Here is a 26,545-nt window from a genome sequence, read left to right on the forward strand (position 1 = left end):
TCCTTTCATTCACTTTAACTGAACTGCCAAACCAAAATCTCATTTCATGAGTTAACACATTTCTTTGGCCTACAAACCTGAAAGACCCCAACTTTCGTATTTTTGAAAGACCCAAACTTTCATACTTCACAATATTATTACTCCAAAACATGCTACTTGCATATTCATAAAAGCAATATTTTACATTGATAAAGAGATTACAAACTACTGGATACAAACCGACTATTACATAGTGTTATACATATATATATATATATATATATATATATATATATATATATTACATAACTACCCAGGATATTGTAATTTATACAAACATAAACTGGAGTACAAAAGTACTATTAGAAACTATTCTAAATCTTTCAACAATATGTGATCATACTAGTTACTTATCACCTGCAATTGTTAAACATTGATAGGGTAAGCGGTGATGCTTAGTGAGCTCAATAATAGATACAATACAATGTTATGCCATTTATATACTTAAATATGGCAGCAGCAAAGAGAAACAAGGAACAACAAAGGCATATGAGAATCATGTGTTAAGCTTTTCATATCATGCGATGACTTGATTCAAAGATATACAATCAATGAGACATAACAATTTCCATACTTGATATACATCAATAAAACTTTGGCCCAAATGGCATAGAAGACATACAGTTTCTGATTAACATCTTGTCAGATTTTAGACTTATAGTCATGTCTAACCTTTTGCCAATGCCATAGAATAGAAGTCATTCTCTTACGGAGACATGCTCTACATGGCCAAAGCCTACGTACCAGTACGAATGTGAGTCTAAGTCCTATCACTGATCACATGGTCAAAGGTATTACATTTGCTATAAAATAGCGAATAAAAATAACACGAGAAAATAACCTGGAATAATAACACTGAAAAGCACATAGCACATATAACACATAACATACAATTGTTCCTATATATTGAACTCACCTTGAAATAACCGGGGTTAAAATAATAATTTGGACAGTATTGGCTCCAAATATGACTTTCTGGGGCGAAACCGGGGTTTTAGTTGAAAACCGGACTTTACTCGGGCAGAGTTTCGACTTAAAAATATGATTTTCTCGGGATCTTCAGGGCGCCGGGACTTGCTTCGAGTGTCGGGATTGATACCAGGACTTCGAGGGGTTAAAAGTGGGATAAGTATAGAGTATAGGGTGTAAAAGAGTGAAAGTTTCCAAACAAAATTGGGCTGTCTCGCGTCCCTTTTATAGCTGGCCGAAGCCTCGGAGTACGTTGGGCGTACTTCGGTACGCTGGGCGTACGAGGCGTGGCAGCAGCTCGGAACTTGGGATTCTACGTGGCGATCATGAGAAGACAGGTAGACGTGGCTGACTCCGGATCTTCTACGTGCGAAGTACGCTGGGCGTAACTCTCGCGTACGCGGGGCGTACAGCTTCGAATAATACTTCGATTTTTCATTTATTTTTATTTAATAACTTCAAAAATTCATATCTTTCACATATGAACTCTGTTTTTGACGTTCTTTATATGCACACGTAGGTGAGAATATACTCTACAACTTTCGTTTAGACTCCGTTGACTAGTTTTGATTTATTTTTATTATTATATTTTTAACAGACCGGGACAGGAAAATCCGGCTAAAATTCATAACTTCTTCATCCTATATCCGTTTTCGTCAGACTTTTTACCGTTGTACTACAAATGATGAGATCTTCAATCCTCGTTTAGGTTGTATCGGCTGAATATTGCTCGATCTAAAAATTCAAGTTTTTAGCTGTCTACTGCTACTCCGAAACTTAGAAAAATCATAACTTCCTCATACGAAGTCAGATTTTGGCGTTCTTTTTATCGAACTTCTCGGTTTAACGAATAATAATACTTTCATAGACCAGTAAGGCTAAAAAGTAGTTTATCAAAAACTCACATTTTACGTCATTCGGTGTCGTGCTGGTTTGTCGCGAATCTTCGATTGTCATAACTTCTTCGTTATAACTCGGATTTCGACGAAGTTTTTGTTGGATTAGTGTCTAAGTCCATAACTATTTGTGTATGTACTTGACCCGATGGTGCAGGGTCTTTTTGGGTTGCCTTCACCAAAGTAACTTGATATGATGAATAATGGAGAGAAAGGATTAAATATGATTTATTAATATATTATGAGAATAATATATTAAAGGAGAAATCATATTGTTTAATTAATATTAGTCAACAATTAATAAGAATTGAGTTTGTGGTTAAAAGAGATTAATTAAACTTAAGGGACTAGAATTGTAATTATAAGATAATTGCAATTGGGCTATGGATTACCTTATAATATAAGGTTGGACGAATTCTATGGGGAAGCCCATTAGAAATCGTCCAAGGCTTGTTAAGGAAGGATTCCATGGGTTGCTTAGGGCTTAAGCATCCAAATTAGGGTTTCCTTCTTAGATAACCCTAATAGCCTCACTATTTAAAGGACCCTTAAGCCCCAAAAACGTGGTGAACAAGATCCTTAGGGTTTCCACACGTTTTTGGGCAGCCTCCTTCTCTTCTCTTCTTCATCCTCTTGCTCTTGGTGTTTGTCAACCATTAGAGGAGTGGCATTTGTGACTCTAAGCTTTCTAAAGTCAATACAAGAAGGATTTGAGATTGTTATTGCTACATAACAATCAAGGTATGATCTAAACCCTAATTCATATGTTATATTGATTATCATATATTAGATCTAGGGTTGGAAGTCTTGGATGAATTGCATGTACAATAGAGAAACCTAGATCCAAGCATTAGGGTTTGTATGAGCACATAGGATGTTCTTATGGCTAAAACCCATCAGTGGTATCAGAGCCTTGATTGGTTTCTATTGTATTGATGTCTTGTATGTTTGTTCAAGTTGCAAAAACGTTTTTAGAGCTCCCTGCCTAATGAACTCGGCGAGTACCACAATGTACTCGGCGAGTAGGCCTCAACTCGGCGAGTCCAGTGTGGTACTCAGCGAGTTCGAGCGTCAGATGGAGCTATTTTCGGGATTTCTTGCTGTTTTACTCATGGATACTTGCCTTATCTGTTTTAGATCATTAAAATCCTATTTTATACATATTTATGAGTATATCCTTGATTAAACAAAAGATAATTACCAATTAATTAGATAATGACTTCCTTATATGATAAAGTTTGATTATTTGTATTAATTGGATAACTTACTTTGCAAGAAATTGAAATTAGGTCAAATATAAATAATGATAAAATAAATTGTTTAATTTATATTATTTGTTATTTGATCCTTGTGTTATGAAAAGTTTCAATTTTTCCCCTTTAGGTTTTATAGTTTAAATTTGAACTCAAAAGTTTTGTTTTGAAATTTAAATAGTTGAAACCCTAATGTTTTGAAAAAGGTTTCAAAACTTGCCCTCAAGTTTTGGAATTTAAATTTTGATTGAAAAGTTTGATTTTGGAATATTTAAATTCTAAACCCTAATGTTTTGAAATGTTTCAAAACTTGCCCTCAAGTTTTGGAATTTAAAAGTTGATTAAAAGTTTAAATTAGGAATGTTAAATTCTAAAACCCTAGTATTGTTTTGAAAAGCTCATATCACACCCTTATGATTTTATTAATTAATTAAAGTGTATAATTAAAAGAGATTTAATAAATCCATAAAGTTTTTGTGTACAATTTAATTAAATTAAAAGTATAATTATTAAATTAGACCACCTAGTATTTTAAAAGTGTAAAATACACCCTATACTATATATAAAATTAAAAGTCTAACATTATATATATGTATAAGTAAAAGTCTGTCTTACCGTTAGTAGGCCTCATTCACGAAGCTGGTCTATAAAGGGTGTTTAAGGAAATTGCCTATAAAATGGCGATTGAATGGGTATCCACTCTTACTCACCGCACTCTTGACTAGTGGATGGTCGTTAGCCGAACGGGTAGGATAGGATAGAAACCTTCCATTATCAGTATAATGAAGTATAAAAGTAACTAAATGCTTTCATCAAATTCCCAATCTTAGTTACTTTAGGCAAAAGTGAATTGATGCAATTCCATGAAATTACACTTTGTGCCCTTGCGAAGACGTTAGTGGAGCGTGAGTGGTTAACCGGCACACTAAATGGTTCTAAGCAAAGGTAGCAAAGGGTGACTCAATTTTTTTCATAGTTCGGTGGAGCGTGTGTGGTTTACCGGCACATCAAATAGGTGACTGTAACATGTGAGGGCACCATGTAAGTTTGCATGGTTATTCACACCCGCTTTGTGATCCTCGGCATCCCAGTCACAAACTAGAGGGGCATATCGAGATTTAAACATGCCATTGAAAAAGTTCAATGAATCTCAAAGGATCTAGGAGTTTTCAATACATTTAAGACTTAATCAATTTTTCATTTTTCATGGTGGAAAATTAGTGAATCGTCATTCACTTACCTTCAAATGTTCTGCAATTAGGGTTACGGCATCCCTCTCCCGAGTTGTGGAATATTGTGTTGGGTCCTAGCCTTATCATTTGGGTGATTTATTAATGACTCAATTAATCAACTAACTTGAATTTGTTTTCTCCGGTTTTGTAGATGTCAAAGTACGACAACTATGGTCTTCCTAAATCCCGTGGAACAAGCATTCCACATGAAGATGATATTCCATGATTCGATCGAGGAACAAGAAATCATGCTTCACTTCCTTCACCTCCTCCCATTATTCTCCCTAACCCACAGGATCGAAGAATTGAAAGGTTCAATGTCACTAAAGCCCTATTGGAAATGAAACATGAAGATGGTAAACCCGTGTGTGCCCACGTTCTAGGAATGAAATCACACATCGATAGGTTGATAATGTTGGGTGCGTCATTCCCGGATAAGTTGGCTGTGAACTGGGTTCTGCAGTCACTTCTCGAATCATATAATGAGTTCAAAAGAAAGTATTATATGATGGATCATGATGAAAACCTCATTGACCTAACTTACATGCTCATTGCTGCTGAATCAAAAATGATTTGGCAAAGCAATGGAGCGTATTTGTTGGGAAAGTCAACCAACCACGTTTTCGAGGACGTTCTAGGAGAACCGACCTGCATTTGCTGCCAAGAGAAAAGGCGTTGGATACAAGTCTGCCCTAACAGCCTGAAAAGTCCAGAAGATGGGAGAGTCAAAGAGTATGGTTGTGCTTTAGGTAAAATCCACTATCTAACTCCATTAAGTTCCTATTCATTGATTCTGGATACATAATGTGATAAGATTGCATTTGAATGTTTTGCACGATCAGTGAAAAGAAAGGATTCTTGATGGAAAAGCAAGATGAGTCTAATCACAAAGAAATGGATCTCGATCGCATGGGCTTGAAGATTAGATTTTGAGCTTGGAAAGTTATGATAGAGTTGTTAGGAATATTTATTACATAATTTTTTTTTCAATTGATTTTGCATTGTAAGGGCAAAATGTTTTCTGCTGCTTTTATGAATAAAATAAATTTTGGTTTAACTCATTTATTTATTTATTTATTTCCTTGCAATGAAATCGTTATGAAAAATTGATGTTCGCATATTTCTACAACGAATGGATGTGATTCTTATTATGATAATTGTGAAATGTCGAGAATTTGCCAAATAAGGAGAGTTTCTCATCGCCCAAGTTTCAATTGGACAGAAATTTGGAATCACGCAACTTGGTTGCATGATGAATGAGAAATTTCATATTTGGAAATTAGACTAATTCTTTGACAAAGTGTCAAGTGAAGGACTAGGAGATCGAGTACACAAAGTTGTGTGTTGATCAAGTCCACCACAAGAGTAACAAAGATATTCGTCATGATTTACCAAAGTTTAGTAAATATGATTATACTTATAAAATTAAGTGTAATTCTGAATTGATTGAAAGAGTTTAAATCAATAGCAGAACGAATAAGAAGAATCAAGTAGGCAAAAAGATAAAAGTTTCTCTATTCTAAGAAGAAGGGAGAGTACCTTTTATTATGTTTTATGATAGGTATTAATGATTAAGAAACATATCTCAATTGAACCTCGAAGTGAGTCTTAGTGTAATTGTATGTCTAAGAAGAGGAATCGAGAATTGAAGAAATGGTTAAATCAAGAAGCCAATCATAATTCGTTCCTAAACAAGTCTTAAAGTTAAGATTGTGACATTGAGTGACAAGTCTTAAGAAAGTTTATAACATTCATCAAGTGTAGAATTTGGAAAAAGTATTTTCTTATTTCGTACATTTGAAATTGGAAAGTTGTGATGTCTTGGATAAGACAAAAACCAACTAGGACCAATTTATGAAGTGTTTTGTCTTGATAAAAGCTACAATAACTCTTGAATATTTGTTTGTCAAGAAATGCTTATTAACAAAAGAATCTTATATGTCAAGGAGTCAGTGGGAGTCTTAATGGTCTTGAAAAGTTTCAAGAACTAATCAAGAATAAACCTTGTCGATCATCACTAGCACACAAGTTGAGGTTTACAACCTATCGTGTTGACACTATCTTGTTTCTGTGCCGTTCCAATTGAGTTAATTATGCATATGAGTTCTATGAGTTCTCAATTGAACGCATAAAAGGCAAGCACCTTGATCAATGAAAAGTATATTGATAAGATAGGGTGAGCTGCTTAACTACTTGGAAGACATGGTGGGCAGCCGTGTTACCATAAGGCAAGAAATCAAGATTGAGAAAGTTTGGTCCATATGAGTTTGAATTTGTCGCAAACCTTGGTTTTGACAAATTCAAATGGATAGAAACACATAAACCATTAAAATCTAAATGTCATAAGATTCCCTCCTTCATGAAAATGACTGTGAGGAAATACTTTCACTTAAAGAGATTTTAAGAAGATAGTGATTGTGATAATTGGATTCTCGAATTCGATTATGGTTACGGTATCCCTTTCCATGATTCGAAGTGTAAGATTTGGCAATTAGTCTTAATTGTTTAGACACACATATGAGCTATCTAAAGGAAAGGTGTATAAGCTTAGATAAAGGATTATCAAAGCATTAGGTATTAGACATATGAACTTAAAGAAATTCAATAGGCATTGTTTTTCTGAAAGTTAAGCTGTTTCTGAATACATGTCAAAGCTAGTGGCAGCATAAGTGTTATAATAATCATCGTGATAGTGGGAACATAATGTTCTAATTATATGATTATTAAGGCAAGTATTGCAAGTTAGCAATATTAATTATAGAAAACAAGAGTCATACTTTGCAAAGTTGTAAGGATGTAAAGTTGTTTTGCTATAATTAAGGGAGAGAATATTATGCTTCATTTCAAATCTAAAAGCTTAGGTTGTGGAATGTTAATAAATCTAGTCAAGGATACATAGCACATTCTTAAATTTCGATTATGATTACGGCATTCCTCTTCATATTTCGAATTGTGAGAACGTAGCACGTAAAATATTATGGCAGAAGATTGATAAAGTATCAAATCTTTATGTAAGACATTATGCATCGTGTCCCATACGCTTCGGGTATAGGATCGATTGCAAATGCTATAATATTTGACCATTCTAAAATTTTCCAAATGTCTAGCGCATTTAGAGGGAAAAGGACAAGAATCGGTTTTGACTAAGATAATTAAACAACTATCAAAGGACAATCCAAAGTTCGCCGAGGATTGGTCGCTTGTGAGTAGTTGGAAGTATAGTATTGGGTGGACCATATCGACATTATTATGAATAGAAAAGATTCTATTAAGAATGAGTTGTCATATGGAAAAATATGGAAATGTTTCCATATTGGGAGTTGGATATTGAGAATCAATGTCTAGATTAGAAACTTTTATGCAAAAGGATGTTCAAAGGAATGTACTTTGAGTGAGAGATATCACATCTATGGAATTGTCTTGTAACAATCTCCGATAGATGACTTTGTAATTCATTGGCAATAGTCATTGTGACTTTTGTGCTATGACATTACAAAAGGGGTCATTGCATTAAATGTTAGAATCTAACATATTCCACAAGTGGCAAGAATTTGATATTCTTTCACTTGTGAAAAGGATTAGGAGTTGTGAAATGAGTATGATTGGGAATGTGTTCATTTGATCTATTTCACAAAGTAAGAAGCATAGGTAAACATTGTGTGCATGCTAGGAGCATGGGACAAGTGTAGTAATAATTCAAGTAAGAAGTTGATTACCCGAAACAACAAATAATGAGTAATCGATATGGTGATAAATAAAAGGTGTTTTATTTATACTCAAAGGTTTGAGGTCATATGGGATTAGTATTATTCTTGTGTTTCACTTTGCATGTTTTGACTTCCTGAATAATTTAATTGTTTTAGAACAGTCAAATTATTCAAACGGGCCACAGTCGTTCATATGTTGGAAGTAGATATGAATGAAGACTGTCGTGAATTGGTGTGTGGATTGTCTAAAGAGCATTAGACATAAGCAAATGTTTGCTACAACATTCATGAGTGCGTATGAATATGATTTGAGCATTGGATTAAACCCACGCTCACTTGGATCACTTCATGGATTTTATCACGAGTGATTGGTGAGACGATAACATCTTATATTCTTGAAACCTAGATGTGTGAGTTGTATCTGGCGAGTTGGTTGCACATTGATAATATGTAAACGCACCAGTAACTTAGTGTTATAAAACATATTGTTGTGTGTGATTTGGTGAGTCAGTGCAAGCAAGCATTGAGTCAAAGTTTATCCGTTCCTTTTATCCAAAGTAGGATAAAAGCGATATCTGTGGTCCCCTCGATGATTTAGTGATGGCACCTAAGCGCTTGGCCAAGCCGGGACTAAATTGATGTGTTCAAGTATAGTCTGTTGTCAGTCGTCATAAATCTGAATTCGGGAAACAACACATAGACAGAGAGAATGATTTAGATCCATGTCTCAGTCTATACGATATCTAGAATGGAGGAATATATGATCCCTTATCTTAAGGACACGCGTATCTGAGCGGCTTTGGAAAGCTATGATTGCAGATCAGGATCTGAAGTCATACGCAGAATAGTTATTAGACTTATCCAAGTGGGAGACTGTTGGATTAGTGTCTAAGTCCATAACTATTTTGGTATGTACTTGACCCGATGGTGCATGGTCCTTTTGGGTTGCCTTCACCAAAGCAACTTGATATGATGAATAATGGAGAGAAAGGATTAAATATGATTTATTAATATATTATGAGAATAATATATTATAGGAGAAATCATATTGTTTAATTAATATTAGTCAAGAATTAATAAGAATTAAGTTTGTGGTTAAAAGAGATTAATTAAACTTAAGGGACTGGAATTGTAATTATAAGATAATTGCAATTGGGCTATGGATTACCTTATAATATAAGGTTGGACAAATTCTATGGGGAAGCCCATTAGAAATCGTCCAAGGCTTGCTAAGGAAGGAGTCCATGGGTTGCTTAGGGCTTAAGCATCCAAATTAGGGTTTCCTTCTTAGATAACCCTAATAGCCTCACTATTTAAAGGACCCTTAAGCCCCAAAAACGTGGTGAACAAGATCCTTAGGATTTCCACACGTTTTTGGGCAACCTCCTTCTCTTCTCTTCTTCATCCTCTTGCTCTTGGTGTTTGTGAACCATTAGAGGAGTGGCATTTGTGACTCTAAGCTTTCTAAAGTCAATACAAGAAGGATTTGAGATTGTTATTGCTACATAACAATCAAGGTATGATCTAAACCCTAATTCATATGTTATATTGATTATCATATATTAGATCTAGGGTTGGAAGTCTTGGATGAATTGCATGTACAATAGAGAAACCTAGATCCAAGCATTAGGGTTTGTATGAGCACATAGGATGTTCTTATGGCTAAAACCCATCAGTTTTCACCTAAATGTTTTTAACGAGATTATCTACAACTTTCAATAATAAAATTTTACTTATTTCAAATTTTATATTTCCGCTATATTTCACTATTTGGCTTTTAGTTTGAATCTCATAAGACTTCCAATATTTTATGAGTGATTGTAAACATAGTTTTACTTCACTTCTAATAAAAACCATCTGTTAGAACTCAACACTCAATTTCACATAGTATTTCACAATTTTATTCATTACAAAACACGATTTCAAAAAGTGTATGTTACAAATACCTCCTCCTTTTGAGGATTTTGTCCTCGAAATTACAACGATTAAAATAAATGGGGATATTTTGCTTTTATCTCATTCTTATTCTCCCAAATATAGTTTGGGCCTCGATGTTGTTTCCACTTGATAAGTACTAATTCTACTTATTTATTGCGTAGCTTAGTTGTTCTTTCATTCACTATCTCTTTAGGCTCTTCAACATATCTTAACTTATTATCCAATTTCACCTCAGATAATGGAACTGTCTCATCGTAGATGCTCAAGAATTTGCACATATAACTCACATGAAACACATCATGAATACCTGCCAAATTTTCAGGCAACTCTAAGCGGTATGTTTGCTTTCCAATTCTCTGGATGATTTTGAAAGGACCAACAAATCTAGGACTCAGCTTTCCTTTCTTCCCAAATCTCATAAGGCCTTTCCATGGGGATACCTTCAGCATCACGAAATCACCCACTTGGAATTCTATGGGTCGTCTTCTCTTTTCTGTATAGGACTTCTGTCGATCTTGGGCCGCTTTCATTCTTTCTCGTACGATTTGAATATTGTCAGTAATGTCTTGAATCATTTCAGGACCTCCAAGGATCTTCTGTCCTACTTGAAGCCAACATAATGGCGTATGACATTTGCGACCATATAATGCTTCATATGGTGGCATTTTGATTGAAGTGTGGTAACTGTTATTATACGAAAATTCGACTAGAGGTAAGTATTTATCCCAGTTACCACCGAACTCCAAGACACATGCACAAAGCATATCTTCTACTGTTGGATTGTTCTCTTTGTCTGACCGTCTGTCTGGGGATGATAAGTTGTGCTGAGGGCAACTCGAGATCCTAATTCACGTTGCATACTCGCCCAAAAATTAGAAGTGAAACGAGTATCACGATCGGAAATGATCTTTAGTGGCACACCATGTCTTGCAACAATTTCATCCAAGTATACTTGTGCGTATTTCTCCATTGGAGCCGTTTCACGCATGGCGAGAAAATGTGCACTCTTAGTCAGGCGGTCGACGATTACCCAAATGTTATCATGCTGTCTAGTAGTGTTTGGCAATTTGGTAATAAAATCCATGGACAACTCTTCCCACTTCCATACAGGAACACTAAGGCTTTCTGAAGTTCCGTAAGGCTTTTGGTGCTCTGTTTTGACTTGTAAGCATACTAAGCATTCATGCACATATTGTCCAATGTCTCTCTTTAATCCAGGCCACCAATAATCAGCTCTTACATCATAGTAAATTTTACTTGTACCAGGATGTATTGACAGCTTACACTTATGAGCTTCATCTAAAATCTTCTGTCTTAATCCACCAATCTTTGGAATCCATAGCCGATTCTTAAATACTTTTAATCCTCGCGGATCATCAAGTAAAACATCAGCATAATGTACCATTCCTTCCTTCTTCACATTTTCTGGCTTTAAGGCCTCAACTTGCCACTTCTCTAGTTCATCAAGAATAGTGAACTTCACTGTAGTGTGAGTAATAGTATAACACATACTATTACGATAAACCTTCTTGCTAAGTGCATCTGCAACCACATTAGCCTTTCCAGGATGGTACAGGATTTCGCAGTCATAGTCTTTGATCAGCTCCATTGCTCGTTGTTGTCTCATATTCAGAGTTTGTTGACTGAATATATACTTGAGACTCTTGTGGTCGGTAAACAATTGGCATTTTGTACCAAAAAGATAATGTCTCCAAAGTTTTAGGGAAAATACCACTGCAGCGAGTTCGAGATCATGGGTGGGATAATTCTTTTCATAATCTTTCAGTTGTCTTGAGGCATAGGCTATCACTTTACCATGCTGCATCAACACACAACCGAGTCCCAATCTTGAAGCATCACTATACACGGAGAAATCATCATCACCTTCTGGGAGTGATAAGATGGGAGCATGAGTCAAAAGATCTTTTAAAGTCGAGAAAGCTTTTTCTTGGGCTACATCCATTCGAACTTTGCTTCCTTTCGAGTAAGACTAGTGAGAGGTATAACTATATGAGAAAAATCTTTAATGAATCTTCGGTAATAACCCGCAAGACCCATGAAACTACGAATTTCGGAAGCATTACGGGGCACTTCCCAATTTTGAATGGCTTCGATTTTGGTAGGATCTACGGATACACTGTCACCAGAAATAACATGGCCGAGAAATTAAACTTGGTGAAGCCAAAATTCACATTTCGAGAATTTAGCATAAAGTTTCTCCTTTCGAAGAAGTTCTAAGATTTCATGAATATGAACGGTATGATCAGCTTTAGACTTGGAATAGATTAGAATATCATCAATGAATACGATGACAGACTTATCGAGCATTGGGCGGCATACTCGATTCATCATATCCATGAATACACCAGGAGCATTTGTCAAACCGAATGGCATGACAAGGAATTTGAAATGCCCATAACGAGTACAAAATGCAGTCTTTGGTACATCTTGCTCTTGTACTTTCAACTGATGATAGCTAGATCTCAAATCAATCTTTGAGAAATAGCTAACACCCTGAAGTTGATCGAATAAATCGTCTATGCGAGGTAGTGGGTACTTGTTCTTGACAGTCACCTTATTTAGCTCACGATTATCAATGCACATCTGAATTGATCTGTCCTTCTTCTTGACAAACAATACTGGAGCACCCCAGGGAGAGGTACTCGGTCGAATAAAGCCTTTGTCAAGTAATTCCTGTAGTTGAATCATCATTTCTTTCATCTCGGCTGGCGCAATATGATAAGGAGTCTTTGCAATCGGAGCAGCACCAGGCACAAGGTCAATTCAGAATTCTACTTGCCTGTCCGGAGGAAGTCCAGATAGATCATCGGGGAAAACATCAGGATATTCGTTAACGATGGGAACATCATTTACAGTTTTATTCTCCTTTCTTGAGATGTCAACTGTATAGGCTAGATAGATAGGGCAACCTTTTGATATAAATTTACGAGCTTTGAGGAAAGAGATTATTTTTAAGATCCTTTGTTCACCGTAGACATGAATAGAATCTTCCCCTTCAATAGGAATGCGTACTATCTTTTCGTAACACAAGAGTTCTACATGGTTCTTTGACAACCAATCTATGCCGAGAATAATATCGAAGTTATGCAAGGAGATAGGGATTAGCTTAGTAAGAAAATTATAGCCTTCAATTTCTATGATACAATCCCTATAGATTTTATCAGCAAGTATTGATATACTTCCCGCAATATCTACGTGAAATAGTTGCGCGAGTGCATAGCAAGCAGTTTGAAAAGAATGCGCAAATTCATAAGATACGAAAGAATCTGAGGCACCATAATCAAATAAGATGTGAGCAGGTCTAGAGTTGACAAGAAATGTACCCGTCACAACATTCGGGTCTTCGCATGCTTCCTCTGTGGTAATCTAGAATGCACGACCCTTAGCTTTTGGCACCTCCTCCTTTTTAGCCGGAGTATTCTTTGGTTTTTGGATAGGGACTCGACTTCTCGTCGGTTGTTGAACAAAAGCTTGACTTCCCGTCACTTGGCTGGTAAGAGTAGGGCAAAAACGCTTCTTGTGGCCAGTAATACCACATGCATAGCAAGTCACAGCCTTCCTTGGGCAAGTTGACTTTATATGACCAGTTTCTCCCCACCCATAACAAACAATGGATTCCTTGTCTATTTTACATTGACCCGGATGGTTCCTTCCACAAACGCGACATGAAGACGATTGAATAGAAAATGATTGTGACCTGCCGCGGCCACGAAAAGCACTTTGAGATTGCACTTGCTTGCTAGGATCAGTTCGAACAGATTGAGTTGGTGGAATAGTGGAAACAGGAGTAGTTCTTTCAGTGCGTGGATGCTTTGGAATAGTAAGAGTGGCACCACGTATCTCTAAGTCATGCTCACGCCTTCGAGCATACTCAACAGCTTTATCAAATGACAGAACATCCCGATTAGCTACAAAATCATGGATTTCATGTCGTAGTCCCTCTAAGAATAACTGAATTTTCTCATCTTCAGTTGGAATGTACTTTGCAGCAAACCGTGCTTTTTGATTGAACTAAGTTTCATACTCATTCACAGTCATTCCTCCTTGTTTAAGCTCGAGGAATTCCTTCTCCAATCTTCCCCTCATATCTAGAGGACAATACTTCTCTAGCACACGAGTTTTGAACAACTCCCAGGATAAGTTCTCCTGGTCACATCCGTTGAGAGCTTCGTATGTTGCTTCCCACCAGACCAAGGATTCTCCGATGAGCATTGCTGAAGCATAGATAGCCTTGTCTTCATCATCCACATGAGAGACACTAAATACTTTCTCGGTGTTCTGAATCCAAGTTAGAACAACTATAGGATTAAGGACACCAGAAAACTCTGTAGCACCACTACTCTTGAAATCTTTGAACGAAGCACACTTCACCTTTCCGCTTGAAGATCCTTCAGTGGATTTCTCTTTTCCTTTATCACCATTCTTTTTGTGTTCTTCGAGAGTCTGTCGAATAACACCAGTAAGTTTACCCAAGAGTCGCTCCTCACGAGGAGATACTGGAGTATTCACTTCCTCAGGCTGAGGACCTCCACCAACCTCAAGGGTATGGCTACATACTTGTTCGACCACTTATCTGTAATACTGGGTAAGATAGTATTTTAGAATATTAGGGTTTATTATTACCTAATACTTTTACTTATATTTTTCCTATGGTTTGTATCCCTAAACTTACAATGATTAAGTTCATATATTGAACTTCCAATAGTTTAAGTCTAAATAACAATCCATGGAATTTGGTTCACTCAAACTACTGCTCTAATACCATGATTGAAAGACCCCAAATTTCGTATTTTTGAAAGACCCAAACTTTCATACCTCACAATATTATTACTCCAAAACATATTACTTGCATATTCATAAAACCAATATTTTACATTGATAAAGAGATTACAAACTACTGGATACAAACCGACTATTACAAAGTGTTATATATATTACATAACTACCCAGCATATTGTAATTTATACAAACATCAACTGGAGTACAAAAGTACTATTACAAACTATTCTAAATCTTTCAACAATATGTGATCATACTAGTTACTTATCACCTGCAATTGTTAAACATTGATAGGGTAAGCGGTGACGCTTAGTGAGTTCAATAATAGATACAATATAACATTATGTCATATATATACTTAAATATGGCAGAAGCAAAGAGAAACAAAGAACAACAAAGGCATATGAGAATCATGTGTTAAGCTTTCCATATCATGCGATGACTTGATTCAAAGATATACAATCAATGAGACATAACAATTTCCATACTTGATATACATCAATAAAACTTTGGCCCAAATGGCATAGAAGACATACAATTTCTGATTAACATCTTGTTAGATTTTAGGCTTATAGTCCTGTCTAACCTTTTGTCAATGTCATAGAATAGAAGTCATTCTCTTACGGAGACATGCTCTACATGGTCAAAGCCTATGTACCAGTACCAATGTGAATCTAAGTCCTATCACTGATCACATGGTCAAAGGTATTACATTTGCTATAAAATAGCAAATAAAAATAACACGGGAAAATAACCTGGAATAATAACACTGAAAAGCACATAGCACATATAACACATAACATACAATTGTCCCTATATATTGAACTCACCTTGAAATAACCGGGGTTAAAATAATAATTTGGACGGTACTTCGGCTCCAAATATGACTTTCTGGGGCGAAACCGGGGTTTTTAGTTGAAAACCGGACTTTACTCGGGCAGAGTTTCGACTTAAAAATATAATTTTCTCGGGATCTTCAGGGCCCCGGGACTTGCTTCGGGTGTCGGGATTGATACCGGGACTTCGAGGGGTTAAAAGTGGGCAAAATATAGAGTATAGGGTGTAAAAGAGTGAAAGTTTCCAAACAAAATTGGGCTGTCTCGCGTCCCTTTTATAGCCGGCCGAAGCCTCGGAGTACGTTGGGCGTACGAGGCGTGACAGCAGCTCGGAACTTGGGATTCTATGTGGCGATCATGCGAAGACAGGTAGACGTGGCTGATTCTGGATCTTCTACGTGCGAAGTACGCTGGGCGTAACTCTCACGTACGCGGGGCGTATAGTTTCGGATAATACTTCGATTTTTCATTTATTTTTATTTAATAACTTCAAAAATTCATATCTTTCACATATGAACTCTGTTTTTGACGTTCTTTATATGCACGCGTAAGCGAGAATATACTCTACAGCTTTCATTTAGACTCCGTCGGCTAGTTTTGATTTATTTTTATTATTATATTTTTAACAGACCGGGACAGGAAAATTCGTTAAAAATTCATAACTTCTTCATCTGACGTCCGTTTTCGTCAGACTTTTTACCGTTGTACTAAAAATGACGAGATCGTCAATTCTCGTTTAGGTTATATCGGCTGAATATCGCTCCATCTAAAATTCGAGTTTTTAACTGTCTACTACTACTCCGAAACTTAGAAAAATCATAATTTCCTCATACGAAGTCAGATTTTGGCGTTCTTTTTATCGAACTTCTCGGTTTAACGAATACTAAGACTTTCATTTAGATCACTAAGGCTAAAAAGTAGTTTATCAAAAACTCACTTTTTACGTAATTCGGCGTCGTGCCGGTTTTGTCGCGAATCTTCGATTGGTCATAACTTGTTCGTTATAACTCGGATTTCGACGAGGTTTTCGCCTAAATGTTTTTAACGAGATTATCTACAACTTTCAATAATAAAATTTTACTTATTTCAAATTTTATATTTTCGCTATATTTCACTATTTGGCTTTTAATTGGAATCTCATAAGACTTCCAATATTTTATGAGTGATTCTAAACATAGTTTTACTTCACTTTTAGTAAAAACCATCTGTTAGAAATCAACACTCAATTTCACATAGTATTTACAATTTTATTCATTACAAAACACGATTTCAAAACGTGTATGTTACAAAACCTAAGCACTCCATGACAAGAGGTCCTAAATCACACGGTGTTGCTTCAGCTTAACTCTCAAAATCTTGTTGGTTCCAAATTATCTTGTCACATGTAACTTGGTTCTTCCTGATTATCTACCCCTTAAAAGAAATGAGAGAATTTCTCTTAAGGTTAAAACACAATGTGATCCTTATCATGTAGATATATATTTCATTTATTTCTTCATGGAAACGTAGTGCATCACATTTACTCCTTATGGACCCCGAATTACACCTCTGTCTTTCACCATTCAGTGCATACATCTTTAATCATAATTCCATCTTTCATGTGACCTTCAACATTTGTTGTTCGAGTACTCAAATCTTCTATTCAACACTTCATTATTTTGACCTCTCAAGTATTATCATACTTTACGTCTTTCTATTTCTTGTCCTTTCATTATTAATACATAATAAGTTGTTATATTAATTAATTTCCATGTCCTTTAGCCATGGTCAAGTGACCCATTTTGCTCTGAGTGAAATTTCCATCTTCTATATGAACTAATAATAATAGTTCTCATTATTATAATGCCCGTTCTTTTTTTTGGTTATCGAATCTATATTATCGGCAATACTTAAACCCTAGTATTCAGTTGTACGTGAGTGTGCTTGGTCCGCATCATTAGGTTGCACAACTTGGAAGTTTTGAATCTTGTATCATTGGTCCGTTCATGTCACCCATAATTCCAAACACCATATGTTGTTATTACTCAGCCTCTAGAGTTTTGTGAGTTCTTGTAACATCACATCGTAACACTTGTGTATCCTTCTTACCATCTACCCCTTAAAAGAAATAAGGGCATTTCTTTTAAGGTCAAAATCACCTTATGATTCTCACACTGTAGTAGTTTTCTTTCTAAATAATCCATGAAAATTTCAAAATTTTCCTTTACTCATTATCATTTTCTTGATAGCCCTTTTCAAGAAGATTCAAGGGATTAATCTTTTCCATACCATTATAGTTTTATTTCATTTGTTGCCATTGTCATATTCCTTGGGTAATCTTAACTTTTTATTAGAATTCATAGAACTTGTAAGTAGAGCTTACAAAGCTCATCCTGTTAAACTATTCATCATGGTAGTCTAGTACCCTAGGGTAAGGTACTCTCATGGACTTATCATTGTCACCTTTAGTTTCCATTATTTTCATGCTTCGAGATTGTTTTCATATTGGTTGTCTTCCTTTTAGGCTCGATAAATACTTCGAGATTGTTTTCACGACACTTATTTGATACGAGGTATGTGTTCATTAAGTCTATAACTCACAGAAATCTTTACCACATTGACAATATCTTCTCATGGTTTCACCAAGTTTAAATATGTATTATGTGTTTATAATAGTACGGTCCCTATACTATTATACTCACATTATACATGACTGACCTTGACTTCACCACTTAAAGACTTTGATCCATTGGTCTAGAATATCCATTACTCACTTTAAAACACTCAATATAGCATTCTACAAGTTCATATAACTTATTTATAGATTTATCAACATCTAGCATGGCAATTCCTCACTATCACTTGTTGCACAAGAATTTACCTGACATAAGGCATAACAATCGTATGACTTATTCACACTTTCCATAACGAAAGTATAAGCTTAGAAGTGTGATGATCCAATCCTAAGTCGCTTAAATTATCTCTCTAATACCAAACTGTAACATCCCAAGTTTTTTCAAACTTTTTTAAAAGCTATAGTTATATAAACATACAGGTATTAACCCTAACTTACTAAAAATTGGTCCGACAAAAACATTTACAATTAAAAGTTGAGGGTTACCATTAAGCATCATATAAATCATAGCAAGGTAATAAGAAATTACATCCATACAATAATTAAGGAACTTAACAAGTTCCACTCTATTCTCTATATCATAACTTCTGTTTCCATCTATCATCTCTCTTTTTGAATAAAATCTACGATATATTGCATTAAAAAAAAGATATGTAAGACAATAATGTCTCGTGAGATACATGAGTTTGTGACCCAAAGCATTTATCACATTTTACATGAAATTTCCTTTCATTCATACCATAAATCATTTTTAATCATTTTCATATCATAAAGCATTTTCAATCATTTTCATGCCATAAAGTAGTTTTAATCATTTTTATACATGACATTACTTTTTATATCGTAAGTTTCATTTCTTATCTTATCATTTCTTTAGCTTCCTTTCCATTTCAGAACAAAATTATTCCACTAAGACATCATTTACAACGCCAAGAGGGAAAGAACAAATCAATCCACCAAGACATCATTTAAAAGACAAAGGACAATTTATTATGCTCTTGCAAAAGGAATTATCCTTAATGAAGGTATACCTGTTTAGCATCCTAGTCAAATCTACGAATCCACACATTATTATGCTCTTGCAAAAAGAACAAAAAGAGCACCTCCCGTGGGTTGTCCTGTGAACTCCTTGGCGGCAACCACCTTGCAGCATTCACCACTTGCTTCGGCCCTTGAAAAATTTATGTCATGCTTTTTCACTTTCATAAATATTACAATCAACCACTCGACTATTTTTTGCGATTCAACATTAAAAAAAAATCTATTTATATAAATCATACCAAATTTGGCCCAAGGACAATTTATTCAATCTCATAAAACACAAATTGTGTATTTTTCTCTGTATTAATGCAAGCCATACCGTGTGTGTAATGAACCTGCAATTCCATTGACATAAGCATGAACTATAAACTCACATAGTATTAGAAAATACACCATAAAAAAATATAACAGTGAATGCTAATGATACAGCAGTTTCTTTAACTATATCCTGATAAAGTTTATTATTTTCATATGAAGATATAAGCTTTTTTACTAATGTTACTTTAAAATGTATAAAATAAAGAAAAGGAACCTGCAATGCTCTTTGAACAGGAATAGCTCCATGGTACAAAGGCAGCAAGCTTGGATACATATTAACAGTGGCTACAAATATATTCAAAGATAACTACAAAACAATTCAAGAAAAGCTACAGATTTGAAGAACACAAAAAATACTGATAAAAAAACACTAACCATATAATGGAATCTTTAAAATTTTGGTTGGTAATATCACCGAAAGGGAACAACAGTAACCGACCGCTCCGCTGATGCAAAATAAAGGAATCACAACTTTAATCAAATAGACAACAAGATGTTAGAAGAATGAGCAAATACGTCAACAAAAATATGTTTAATCAGAAGAAAAGAGAAGATAGTAATTCGAAGAATGATCTAATGAGATGAAAACACAAATCAGTGGGAAGGAAATCGTAGGTGTTGAATATGACGGTAACTCGAGGAACGACCTAAAGAGAAAAAGAAATGTTAAAGATGGATTTAATCAAAAGCAAACAAAAAGTGATGGGAAACATAATCGAGGACGACTCTAGGAAGAGCCGACTCAAAACCACCTCATAAGAAAAACTGGATTATCCAACAAATTAGGGGTTCCGACTTGACTCTAAACCATACACGGTTCACCCGCCACATCCAAATGGATTAGTATATATAATAATTCCCGCACTATAGGTAATCTCGAAAAAGTTCAGTCGGAATTTCATAACAAAATTATAAAAAAAATTTCATAAAATAAATCCGATTTTCTTTGTACATTTTGGCCAACATTTATAATATTATATATATGACTTTGGTCTCTAACTTTTTGATTTTATAGTTTTAATGAAGGTTGTAAAAGTCATTAGGCAGTAGTCGGGGCGATCGAGACTAATGAGTCCAAGTGTGGATTGATCGCACCTAAGCATAGACCCTTAATTGTATTAGATTTTATTTTTACAAATTAAACATTACATATATCTTAACAAAATAAGTAAATAACCATGAAAATTTGGTATATTTAATGTTTCTGACATTTTTACGGGTTCAAACTGTCTAGACTGTCAGAACCGCACATGATCGACTCAAGCTAACTCGACCGACTAACATTAATCGTAGACAGTAAGAGACTGTCTAGCGCCTAGGTACCGCTTAGGTGGCCGCCTATGCCGATTTTTACGACACTAGTTTTAACCCATTTTTTAGTTAATTAAGATCTTGATTTTGTTAAGAATTTGCTCATTTATTTTTTCCTTTATGGTCCCTTGCTTTTTATTTTATATTTTTGGTCTGGATTTGTAATATCTATTTTGAATGTGGTCCTTTATTTCTTTCTTTTCATATTTTTGTCCAATTTTTAGTTTTATGACCATTTTAGTTCAAACTATTAAGTTACTACATCCACTTGGCTGGGAGACCAAACTTGTGTAACTATAAAATTGTTGGGAGCAAACCTGCAAATATACAAAACTCATGTGGAGAAAATGTAAAAATAATAAGTATAGGGACGAGACATGCCAATATATTGTGGGAGACACTATCCACAAATTTTGTATTAGGTACGAAATATTTTTCTTATTTTTATAAACACGTGGACTGTTTCTGTAAAAAAAATATTGCACAAGGACCTTTTATGTAAATTATTGGAACAATTTCTACAACTTATCTTCGATGTACGGGCAAACTTGCCAACATATAAAAACTTAAACATAAGGACTTATTTTGTAAAACAAACTCACAGGGACCTTTTCTATACAAAATTATGTGGACTAAATATGCTAATATTGAAAATATTTTATATATGAATTAAATGTGACAATATTCAAAACAATTGTGGAAAAAATTAAAAGTTTGCAATTCTACAAAATTATAGGGACTAAATGTGCCAATATTGAAAAAATTTTATATAAGGACTAAATGTGTCAATATCAAAAAAAATTATAGAAAAAATAAAAAATGCATAAAGTTTACTTTTAATTTTCTCATTTGCTTTCTTAATTTATTTTCTATATAGGGTCAAACTTGCCAAAATATGAAAACTTAAGTGTATGCATTGTTTTTTCTGAAAACAAACTCATATGGATCTTTTATGTAAATTACAATACTATAAGGACTAAATATACCAATATTACAAACATTTTATATAAGGACCAAATTTAACAATATTCAAAACATTTGTGGCAACATTTTGAAATGTATAAAGTTTACTATTTATTTATAAAAAATTATAGGGTTTAAATGTGCCAATATTGAAAACATTTTAAATAAGGAATAAATGATATAAAAGACATTTGCGGCAGAAATCTAAAATGCAAAAAGTTCTATTCATTTCTCATTTGCTATGCATATAATAATTTCTTTTATAAATTATCCTTTATTATTTTACAACTTTCGTTTTATATATTTTTTAAAACTTGCTTTTTTATAATTTGTAATATGTCAAAATCTACAAAAATATGTCAAAAACTGTTGTACATCCGTCATAAAAGTCACAAAAACAAGTATATCAAATAATTGTCATGAAATTTACCCATTACTTAGTGATGGATTTTTTCCTTCGAAAATCTTTTGGTAAAAGGGTTTTTCGAAAGTTTATCTACGGCTTCCATTAACAAAAATGTCATTCTTTTATTGTAGTCATTAAATGGTAAATTTGGTTATTGCACCAACTTCAAAGTGTATTTTTTTTAAACGACGGAATTATATTAGCCACTGCCTAAAAGAAAAAGACAGGCGAAACAAAAACAACAATTACAAAATGTTGAAGGGGTTACAACACCAAACTTTCCATTTACAATTCTAGAATTTACCCATGTAATTCACCCAATTAAGCAGAAAAGTGATAGTATTATCTGCCAAAACCATAGTGGAGATCTTCATATTGTTCAAAACATTATCATTCCTAGCCTTCCAGCTGCACCAAAGGTAACCATATATGATAGCAAGGAAAATTTTATATTTTTTAGGTCACCGACCGCATTGGGTAGCAAAAATCAACAACTCCATGACTGAATTGAAATGTTGCACCTTGATATTGCACCATCCAAAAATTTATTCCAAAGCGGGTTTCGAGGACGGACATTTCACTAGAACATGATTAGTATCATCATCACCATTGCTGCATAATTGACAACATATGCTCAGCATATCAATCTCCTCTTAGCAAGAGCCACCAAAATTGGAATGCGATCTTAAGAAGCATGCCACACAAAACACCCCACTTTAGAAGGAACCAGATTAACCCACACCATGGAATAGTCGATGGCACGAGTAACCTTTAAGTTGATAAGGGTTCATAAATGTACACATGAAAAGCTCCATCTCGAGATAACTTGGATGTCCAAGAGTTTGGACATCCGGATAAATGAATAGAAGAGATAAGCCCAGAAAGTCTATTGAGTTTGCTGATCTCCACATGATTTATATTAACTTTTTTCCAAGCCTAATTAGGACCTGTATTTGAGAATCTTTCAGAAACAAAACATAATTTTCGCTTATCCAATTCGATTAGGTTCGAGAAAAGAGCAGCGAATCTACCGAAACTGGACCAATTGTCATACTAAAACATCGAATTTTCACCCGATCCAGTACAAAACTCGAAAATAGGAGAAAGTGAGGTATCAAGAATCTCTAATTTCGTACAAGTTTGCATAATTTTATACAAAATCCCATCTAAAGCCTTCTTACCAAGAGAAGAAACAGGTTTCCTGACAAGATTATGTGTACCACATACCACCTTACACCACAGAGTGTTGGGAAATTCCTTGAAACGCCATAACCATATAAGAAGGAGGGCTCGATTTATCGCAAAAAGAGAGCCAACACCTTAATTGCCTTTTGTAACAACCCGTTATTTCCGGGCATTATAAATCGAGTCTTGTAACCTCTTTGGAATGTAATAGGAATATCATCGATAAATGAATTATTCAAAAGCTCTGATTGGAGTACACTATGTAGTAGATATCGTCTTAAGGTTTCCAAATATATAAAGAACACTAAAATCCGAGTTATGACGAAGAAGTTATGTCCATTCTAAGATTTCCGACAAAACCGACAACACCGATTAAACGGAAAACGCAAAGTTTCAATACGATAGCATTTAGCCTTAGGTATCTAAATGAAAGTTATAGATAACATTAAACTGTGAGCGTACACAAAAAGAACGTCCAAATCTGACTTCGTATGAAGAAGTTATGATTTTTCCAAGATCTGAATATAGCAGTAGACAGCTAAAAACTCGAATCGGAGATCGAGCGACTTTTGGCCGGAATGACCTAAACGAGAATCGAAGGTCTCGACAATGGTATTTCAGCGGTGAAAAGTTTGGCAAAAACCGACATCAGATAAAGAAGTTATGAATTTTCAAAGAGATTCCTTAAACACGATGAGTTTAATATAAATAATAAAAAAAAAATTTCGGAATCTGCCGACGGAGTCTAAACGAAAGTTGTAGAGCGTAGTCTCACCTACGCGTGGATATAAAGACCATCGAAAACGGAGTTCGTATGAAGAAGATATGAATTTTGAAGTTTATTAAATAAATTATATATTTATTTAAATCAAAATTCGGACCTTATCCGAAGAGGAGTCAGCGTCCTCATCCGAGGTATGCGCTGCGTACCCCTGTACGCCCTGCGTACCCGAGAGACTTGGCCTCGGAACGTCCACGTCGCCCTATCCGAGGCTTCCGACCCGTCCGACCCGCCCGTCCGACCGACCCGTCCGACCCGCTGTCCCATCCGACCCGCCGTCCCATCCGACCCGCCTCCCCACCGACCCGTCCCATCCGAAGCCAAGGCAGTCGAGGCTTCGGTCATGCATGACGTACGCGTACGCGCTGCGTACGAGCGTACGCCCTGCGTACCGAGGCGGTTCACCCTTCCTATAAATAGAATGCGAGGGCTTCCGAGAAAAATGCTCATTTCTCTCTTCTCTCTCAGAATCTTGCCTCGTTTTCCATGCCCGTTCAAACCCGAAGCTCTGGTCTTTTTGCTCAAGTCCCGAGGATCGATTTTACTCCCGAGATTCCCGAGAATCCCGAGGAAAAATCCGTTTCCAGAGACGAAACTCTGTCCGGTTTTCCATCTCGCTATCTTCAAACTATCAAGTGAGTTCATATCCCCTTCGAACACTCTTTAAATACATTTTAAATGCTTTTATACTCTTTTAAGGGGAGGAATACAAGTAAACATACCGTTATTATCGTGTATTTCGTAAAAATCTCATTTACTCGTTTCTATCAAATGAATCACTTGTGATTTAGTTCTGTTATGTGAAAACTCTTGCTATACTTTGCATGCAATAGATTTATACAAAGTATTTAGTAACACCAAAATGTCTTTCGTTGTTAAACCGTTTCATATATTCTAAAAACTTGTGATTTATGTTGGTCAAACATTGTGAAAAAGGATAAACTTTGCATACAAAACTATCACTTTAATACAGACTTAGTTGAGAATCCATGAGACGTGTATATCTTCAAACACTGCCTTTTAGATAAAAGGTATCGCTACAAGTCCTGTCTATAACCAGAGTCTCCCGTTCGGAGAATGTGTCAAATGTGTATAGATCTATACGGGAAGTCATGATCCCGCATCCTGGCTGTTAGCTACAGTCCGTCTTTTGGGGTGACAGTTTGTCATAACGCTACGACGCCTGAAGAACGTCGCTACGTGCATATTATGTTCAGTATGGTTATAAAACTCATCGGATATACAACTACTATAGTACTTTCGAATAATGAATAAGTAGTTACTACGGTTATTCATTATCTAACAAGCTGAAAACTTCTAATAGGTTTATTATATAAATCTATGTTTAAAACTTTTCTAAAGCATGTGGATTGCTTCAAAATGTTAGCCTTGAACATTAAACAAACAACTGTTAAGAAAATAAGGGATTTTCTTGTTTCAACTATCTCCGTTTTTTTTCAATACCAATATTCTCATGCATTTCACACTTTTATAAGGAAATATGGGATTTTCTTGGAAGATATACACTCGCTTTTGGAATGGCATTCAATGTTTCTAAATCACTTATGAACTCACCAACTTAATTGTTGACACTTTTTCTTTGAAATAACTTGTATTCTCAGGGAATCGTTAAGTAGGTTTGGAAAGCAACTTTTGGTGAATAACGCACTGGCATTATTTACTTCTTTTGAAAGATGTTTATGCATTTATCTTTTGAACGTGTAATGAATACAACGATGTAAACATTTTTTTTTAAAAACCTTTATGTATGGTGGTGTGTACTTTCCTTTCTATAAACTGTTATGATATTGAATATGACGTCCTCCGCCCCCAAACGTTTCCGCCGTTCTGGTTTGGGGGTGTGACAGATTGGTATCAGAGCACCGTTTATAGTGAATTAAGTATATCAAAACCATTTTTGGTATACAACTATAAACTCATCTGGGCAAAAACACTCTGAGAAGAGTCATACTTTTGAAATTAAATTTATTTAGTTTTTGTAAAGTAAGCATGCATTCATTTCGTACTAATAACAGTTTCACATCGTACCATTTTAGAAGTATTATAAATAAGTTGTGCAGTACAGGTACGCCTTGGGACACGTAATCGGAACTGGGAAGGATATAGCCTGATCAACTATATTTGTCCGAGAGCCGACTAACGTGTGCCGAGGGGTGTCTGCAGTGGACAACAAATTTTAAAACTTACCAAACCGTTACTAGAATCAAACACAAGAATTTAAATACTATAGGAGTA

At 35.1% G+C, this 26,545-nt stretch overlaps 1 long non-coding RNA gene across 4 annotated transcripts; it reads right to left on the minus strand.

Annotated features, from left to right (window-relative positions):
• Positions 1–19,251: 19,251 nt before the first annotated feature.
• LOC145072094 (uncharacterized) lies at positions 19,252–20,558 on the minus strand. Of its 4 annotated transcripts, none has more exons than XR_013690916.1 (3): positions 20,019–20,558; positions 19,858–19,928; positions 19,252–19,660 (listed from the first exon to the last, which is right to left on the minus strand). It is a non-coding gene; the product is annotated as an uncharacterized LOC145072094 (long non-coding RNA). The 4 variants fall into 4 exon arrangements; XR_013690917.1 differs by having other exon boundaries at positions 19,252–19,455; positions 19,565–19,660; positions 19,858–20,558; XR_013690922.1 differs by lacking the exon at positions 19,858–19,928.
• Between the last annotated feature and the right edge of the window lie 5,987 nt (positions 20,559–26,545).

This window comes from Lactuca serriola, chromosome 1, assembly GCF_051521515.1.
Source record: "Lactuca serriola cultivar US96UC23 chromosome 1, Lser_US96UC23_V15, whole genome shotgun sequence".
NCBI lineage: Eukaryota > Viridiplantae > Streptophyta > Magnoliopsida > Asterales > Asteraceae > Lactuca > Lactuca serriola.